This window comes from Dipodomys ordii, unplaced genomic scaffold (assembly GCF_000151885.1).
Source record: "Dipodomys ordii isolate 6190 unplaced genomic scaffold, Dord_2.0 Scaffold45, whole genome shotgun sequence".
NCBI lineage: Eukaryota > Metazoa > Chordata > Mammalia > Rodentia > Heteromyidae > Dipodomys > Dipodomys ordii.
Genome location: NW_012267261.1, coordinates 4,713,200 through 4,721,479, shown reverse-complemented (window position 1 = coordinate 4,721,479; position 8,280 = coordinate 4,713,200).

Here is an 8,280-nt window from a genome sequence, read left to right as displayed (position 1 = left end):
TGTGAGCTGAAGATGGATAATAGAGTTGGAACTTCTTCCCAACCAACAACCTCCTCAAGCGTGACCTTGATGAATGCATAGCACAACTCTGAGCTCCTCCTGCGATGGGCAGTTTACTAATTCATAAGGCAGCATATTCAACTGTAGAGCAGCTTTTATTGTTAGAAAAGGCTTCAGTGTAGATCATTTCTAGAGCCTCTATTTTTGTATCTACTTCCCATTTGTCCTGATTCTGATCTATGTAGCTGTAGAGAAAAAAAAAAGGTCTAAATTAATTTCCTTTTAATGAATTAAGTGCTTGCCTTGAATGCATGAGGCCCTGAGTTCCATTCCTCACCACATAAGCAGAAAAAGCCGGAAGTGGTGTTGTGGCTCAAGTGGTAGAGTGCTAGCCTTGAGCTGAAGAGCTGAGGGACAGCACCCAGGCCCAGAGTTCAAGCCCCATGACCAACAGCAAAAAAAAAAAAAAAATTAATTGATTGTATCTAAACAAGCCACTTTCCCCATGACAAGGTGCTATGCTCTGTGCTGGACACACTTCAGTATCTAAGGCAAAATAAAATATAAATATAGCATGGTGGATATGGGCTGGGTCTTTAGTAAGTTCACAACTTAGAAGAAGATGGAGCAGTGGCAAGGAACTAGATAGTTACAAAGGCATCAGTTTCCACCAGCAGAGGGTAGAGCAAAGCACTCATCTCCTGATCACATATGTAAAGATCACATCTAACAGCCTGCAGACAATCACTTTGCCTTTTCTTCCTTTATGGTAGAAGTAAAGTTAAATGGCGTTTTGTTCTTCTTTTTGTTTCTTCTTTCCTCTGCATGTGTGTGTGTGTGTGTGTGTGTCTGCGTGCATGTGCACACGTGTGTGTGCGTGTGCATGGGCATGTGCGTGAGTGCATGCACATGCCAGTACTGGGACTGGCTTTATGATCCTCAAATCTTAGCCTTCTGAGTATCTAGAATTACCAATGTGAGCTACCAGCACCTGACTAAATGAGTTCTTCTGGGAAAAGGGAGATTTGAACCTTGGTATTTTAAAAAAGTTATTTGTCATGTTGATTAAACCAATGATCTATGCATAGACTTTAAGGTAGGGAAAAGAGGAGCAAAAAGCCTTGTTTGCAGTGATGGCGTTGGAATCAAGTTTTAAAATCAGGTAGTATGTGCAAAATGCTAGGTCACGTGTTCTCAAACTCAACTACAAGAGATTCTTGATGTTTTCCTGGATGCTGGGTCTTTGCTAGATGAGCCCATGAGTTTCGATGGAAAGAACTTAGATCATAAATCAGAAGAGTTGTATTGTGAGGCCTGAGTCTTCCACCTTGTTCCTTCATTTACTTTTTCTTATATCATATATTGATCCAGATCCTGAGATAGAAACTAGTGATCACACTCGTGATCAAGACAGTTACCGCTCACATGAAGTGAAACACACCCCTATGAGGGTGGCAGGTAATAGATCAGGCAGCTCCAGGGAAGTGAGAGAAAATAGGGATAAAAGTCCAAAGGCAGTAAGTGTAAAAGGAGCTTATAGTGACTGAACTTGGAAGTCTGAACATGGAGGAAGGGCCAGGAAAAGTAATTTGCAGGAATGAGCTAAAGGATGACAATTATTGCCTGGTGACCTCACAAAAATCACCATCCCTTTAGGCCTTGGTTTCTTATCTCTAAAATGGGAATTGTATTTAATAGTCTGGAGTGACCTACTTTAGATGGAGGTTGTGAGGAACTGATTAATGAATTTTCCTTCAGCAGTGCTTTGTTGAGCTGGAAAATGCTTTATCATTGTAAGGGATGTTAATAAGTGTTATCAGATATTGTTATCTCTATTACTAGGGTTCTTTTTACATGTATAGCTCCCATTCCACCTCCTTCCTTCCCTCCCCCATTATAGCTGTGGTTTTCTTCACAGCTAGTCTCTCCAGGCCCTTAGGGTAATAAGGCTATAAGGTTAGAGGACAGGATGGAGCAAGGTCTTCAGACCACGGACTTGTGTTGGTATGAGTGGAATTTACTGGAAGCCCACCTTGTTAAAAGCAGATAGGAGAAAAGACCTTGTTTCATTACAGGCAAAACTGCCCAACTTGCCCTAAGCAGGGTCATGGGTATCTGAGGATTCTATTTGTAAAATCAAGAGATTAAGCCAGGCTCAGACTACTTAATCCCAGCTACTCTGAGGATTACAGTTCTACTGGCAGGAAGGACCATGAAATTCTTATCTGCAATTAACTGCCAAAAAGCCATAAGCAGAGCTGTGGTTCAAGTGGTAGGTCATCGTTCTTGAGTGAAAATGTTTAAGGGAGAGTACAAGGCCCTGAATTCAAGCAGTAGTGCCAGAAGCAGACAGAGACAGAGAAAGACAGAAAGATGGAGAGACAGAGAGACAGACTAAGACACACAGACACACAAAGAAAGAGAGAAAGAGTGAGAGAGAGATTTAGAGGTAATCCTAATGATCCACCTATTACCAGAAAAAAGGAACCAATCATACAAATGCCAGAAATTCTGGTTTGGATACATTTTGGATGGAGACTAACATTTGAAATGTAGTCACTGCATTTTGCTTAAAGGGCCACTCTTCCTTTCTTATTTATTTGTTTGTTTTTATGTTGGTCCTGGGGTCTGAACTCAGGGACTGGACACTGTCCCTGAGCTTCTTTTGCTCAAGGCTAGTGCTCTATTACTTAAGCCAGAGTACCACTTTTGAATTTTTGGTAGTTTATTGGAGATAAAAGTCTCACAGACTTTCCTACTGGAGCTGGCTTGAACTGAGAACCTTAGATCTCAATCTCCTAAGTAGCTAGGATTACAGGTGTGAGCCACCTGTGTCAGGCTTCCTTTCTTATTTTAAATCATAATTCTTGTGTTACTTCATGACCTGTACCATGTTCCTTCTGTCAATATGGAACATAATAAAGACTGGCTAAATTTGAAGTTAGTATAAAAGTAGAAACAGTGTCATCGCTATTGACGATTTAGGAACCTTTTTCTTTCTGTGCTCCAGTCTACTATCTGTAAAATAAAGTGATATCATTGTTTAAGAAACACTGTACTCATAAACTGATATGTTAACTTGAACCTCTTTTGCACAACTATTAAAAACAAAAGGAAACAAAATGAAGATGGCAGATGGAATTTATTTTCCCAAATTCTCCTATCACCCACATTCTAACTCTGTGATGTTTGTTTCTCTGTCAAATAGGCATTTATTACATTATACAGTAAAAGGTCTCATTATGACATTTTCTATACATGTACAAATGTACACTGATCATATTATCCCTTAGGAAAATCCAAACTATAAGAAGGTCTTCCTCATTCCCCAGTCAGAGTGGTACTCATTAGGAAAACAAATAACAAATGCTGGTGAGCATGAGGATAGGAGTAAGCTCTTATATACTGAAGGTGGATATGTAAATTAGCCCAGCCATAATGAAAAAAAATGCATGGAATTTCTTCAGAAAAGTTAAGGATAAAAATCCTATATGCTCCAGCTATACCACTTCTGAAGATATACCCAAAAGAATCTGTCAGATTACTAGAGTGATAACTATGCACTCAGGTTAACATATCTATTATATGAAATAGCCAAATTATGGCATCAGCCTAGGTGCCAATACAGATAAAGACAATATGTCATACTCGTATCATAGATTTAAATTGTTTTTGCTGTTGTTGTTGCTGTTTTTGGTGTTTTGCTGGAAACGTGATGGAAGTGTAGATCATCATGTTAAGCGAAACCAGTCCCCAAAAGACAAGCAGCTCATTTGTGGAACTAGGGGCAAACAAAAACTAAAACCAAATCAAGCCAAGGGCATGTCTGACTTTTTCCAGTCTACATTTTCAAATCATTTGAAATCCAAGCTTCTTGAATTACTTAGACTTTCATTGAAAATCCAGCTGTCCAAGAAGGCCAGATTTTATAGCCTGGGTTGCTATTTACATCTTTGTCAGGCCAGAGAACTTTGTTTAAAATTATAGTCTGTTAGTCCATCACGTGGATGTGGAGCTTGCTATTTTTAATTCATGCTCTGCACAGCCCAGTTATTCATGGCAGAGAGTTTGCTATGGAATTTCAGAGCTGTATTTATAAACAAACAGCACCAGAGAAGCAAGATGGAGACTTTTTCACATTACCATGATGATCATAAAATCTAGTAGTGGAGATGAAATGAACAGGTTCAACTTCCTCTTGGGTGGTAGAGGAGTTCCTCTGGTCAGTTTTGCTGCAGAAAGACTAAGTTATTGAAAGGTTCAAACACTCTTGAACATCTAATAATTGTTGTATTTTCATATACAATAGAATATTTGTGTGTGGGAGGTATGCAAATAGAAGCATTTAATTGCACAAGTAGAAACATCTACATTTATAACAACTCTGAAGTGATGTTGGAAAACTCTAGATAACTTTTATTGAGATGTAGAATTGTAGTAAAACTCAGCTAAAGGTTTACTTTTTGGACTTTGTGAAATGGTATTCTTTACCTATTCATTTATTCAAATGTACTAACTAAAGTCATAAGATTGGCCAGGCATCTATAAATATAGTATTTACAATGATGATAGAAGTTCATAGTCTTTTAGAGTCCAGAGGTTAAAAAGTCTTATAAAAGATGGCAGGTGCATGCATACCTGTAATCCTAGCTACTCAAAAAGCTAAGATCTGAGGATTGCAGTTCAAAGCCAGCCAGTATGTGAGATTCTTATCTCTAATTAACCAGTAAAATGCCAGAAGTGGAGCTGTTGACTCAAATGGGAGAGTACAAGCCTTGACTGAAAAAGTTAACGCAGGGCTGGGAAGGTGGCTCAGTGGTAGAGTGTTTGCCTTGCATGCATAAGGCCCAAGGTTCGATTCCTCTGCACCACAAAAGCAGAAAAAGCCATAAGTGCCACCTAAGCTCAAGTGGTAGAGCACTAGCCTTGAGCTGAAGAGCTCAGGGACAAAGCCCAGGCCAAGTTCAGGCCCCAGGATGGACAGAGAAAAAAAAAAAGTTAAGGGACAGTGCCCAGGTCCTGAGTTCAAGTTCTAGTGCGTATGTGCATGAATTCACACACACACACACACAAGATTGAAAGATTGATCAGGGAATGTGATTCTGGATTCTTTTTTCCTGTTTCTTCAATTTAACAGGGAGTAGTTACACCATTTTATCATGGTTCTCTAAGAGCCTGCAAAAGGTGTTTACTGTTCAGCTGTATTCTCTAAATAAATAGTCTCATTGAGGGTCAGTGATTCACAGAATTCTGATCCGGCTGGCATAGAACAGACAAAGAGAAACAAGAGAGACCATTCACTGACTCAGCCATTAAAAACCATGGGGAGGGAGGGGAGGGTAGGGATCCAGAGCTAAGTCACAGAAATGTAAGAGAGAGAGGAGAGCTGTTTCATCCATGATTTTGGAAAATGACAAAATGTTCTGATTTTCTTTCTTTCTTTTTGTGTGTGTGTGTGGTGCTTGGGATAGAACCCAAAGCCTCACTATGTTAGGTGAATGCTATATATCCATGTCTGAGCACAGCCCCAGTCCAACTTAAGGTATTATTCTATTTGAACTTCATAGATTGGAGGTAGACTAGAAAACCATCCTGATTCATGGGGTAACTGGCTCAGCTGCTTTGCCTATGATGCCTGCCTGGTTATGAGATTGATGTCACTGAGACACCCCTGACACACTCATCCATGGGAGCTGACCAATATGTGCTGGAGTTCTATCCACTCCTGTGGCTCAGGCTAATGCTAACACCATCTTATGTGAAGCTACAGCATTGCAGCAAGGCTACAAAAGCCACGGTCTCTTTAGTCCACTAATATCCATCTGTCTAAGCATTTTCATAGTAAGTGGGTGAGAAAGCATTTTCCCCTTCCTCTTCTGGGGTTTTGAACTCAGAACCTAGTCATCTAGGCAAGCACTCTGCACTCTACTGCTTGAGAGCTATACTCTTGTTTTGTTTTTTCAAATAGGGTCTTATCATTCTTTGTACCTGGGCTGGCCTCAAACTGTGATCCTTCTGATCTCTACTTCCCAAGTAGCTGGGATTATAGATGTAATCTACCAAGTTAGGTGTAAGAAGGGAACCTAAATTAGGCTCCTGACTCACCCTTGTAGCAGAGATCAGGGGTTTTGCCTTTCAAAGATCAAAATGTTAGATCTCATCTCAATAAGTTGGAATAGTGGCATGTGCCTGTCATCCCATGTAGATGGAAGTCTATAGTTAGGAGGATCTGAGCAAAAATATGAGACCTTATTTGAAACATTACAAAAACAAGAAAGGGCATCTGTGTGTGGCTCAAGTGGTAGAGCACCTGTGTAGTGAGCACTAGGACCTGAGTTCAAATTCGTAGGAGAAGATGTAGATCTCATTCTCCAGAACCTTGAGACTTGCATTAACAGCAACCCAGTGGGAGCTAGGTGCCTGCTGCTGGCACAAATACTCCTAGCTACTCAGGAGGCTGAGATCTGGGGATCATAGTTCAAAGCCTTTCTGGGCAGAAAAGTCCAGGACACTTTATCTCCAACTAACCAGTAAAAAGCTGAAGGTGGAGCACCAGCCTTGAGCAGAAAAAGCCCTGAGTTTAAGCTCCAGTACTGTCATACACATACAAAAAATCGGCAGCTTAAGGTTCAAATTTACCAGTGTCACATGAAATTTTTCTGGGTGGAGACCGCAAGCTGTTGGCTTAGAGAAACTGAGAAAAAAGACAGGTTGGCTTTGGTATCAAGTTGAGAGGATGATAAAGAGAAATTACAAGGGGTGATGGTGGCTGTGACTAGATCTGCATGTTGGTGGGATCACAACTCAGTGGCCAAAAAATTAAGTTCATAACAATGGAAGTTAATATAGTTAACCCCTTGGGAAGGACTGAGCATGCCATTCCTTATATTATTTGCTTGATAGCTTTTCTCTCATGTCTTTTTTTTTTTGGGTCCGGTCGTGGGGCCTGAACTCTGGGCCTGGGTGCTGTCTCTCAGCTCTTCAGCTCAAGGCTAGCGCTCTACCACTTGAGCCACAGCCCCACTTCCGGCTTTTTTCTTTTTGCTTATGTGGTGCTGAGGAATGGAACCCAGGGCCTCAGGCATGCAAGGCAAGCGCTCTACCACTGAGTCACCTTCCCAGCCCCTCTCATGTAATTCTTACAACAACCTGTGAGATACCTATTATGAATATTCTTTTCCAAGAACCTAGACATCCTTCCAAGTCTAACAAAACAGCATGTGCATTTGGCTATGAGAACCCAGGTAAGACAATTAAAAGGCCATGAATTCAAATCATGGTTTATAGGCGAGAGAAGAGAGGCATTTTGGAGAAAGGGGGATGCTAACCTTTGTTTCTAAGAGGCATCAGTGGTGGCTTTAGTGTTCAAGTCACACAAACACTTAACCCACCTTTGAAATTTAGAGGACCAGGTTTAGAGGACCAGGCAGGGCTGCAGTTGAACCTGCCTTGCCAGGTAAGTCTCATTCCATTTTAGGAGCCACATCCTTTGGCTGGTGTCATTTTACTGGGAAGCTGGCATGCACTCTGGCGAATAGTGACTGCTCAAATTCTTTTCACAGAATGAGGGGATTCGACCATATTGGAACGGGGGGGGGGAATTCTTTCCCCTGCCCCCCTCCACGGCGTCAGTTTCCCTTGTCAAGTGTGTCTGCACAGGGTGGACCACACGAACTCATTCTATGTGAACTCTTCTTGGCAGTCATTATCCAGGAAATTCATTACCTGGGGGCAAAAGCAGGGGTACTTCATCAGCTAAGGGGAGGGTATATAGGAAGCATTGGATGACCATCCCTTTCCGATATGCTTGATTCTATCCTTCTTGGCAAATCTATGCCTAAAAGAGCAAATGTTGCTTTACTTCCTTCTCTTCAGCATCCCGAAGACGTTAGAGTTGTGGGGATGGGGGTGAAAACGTGCCTTTGCAGAGGCCCTCGCTGGAGACATCGCCTGGAAGACTCCTTTTCTCCTTGGATGCGCTTGGAAGCCCTGCCCTCCCCCACCTCCCAGCCCCCACCAAAGGCAGGGGGTGTGGGTAGAGGTGGGGATGGAGTATGTGCACCTGGCGCTTCAGCCCGCCCGCTGCCATGGATTATGTATATATATATATGTATATATATATGTATATATAAAACCCCCTGTCTTTCCACCGGGTACGCTGTCCCTTTAAGTGGGGACGCAGGGCGCTAGCTGGGTAACCCGGGAGCCGGCAGCTTGTTGATTTCAGAGCTGGTGTATTTCACATTGTTTCCACTTCACTTTCCTGGCCCCCCCCCCCCC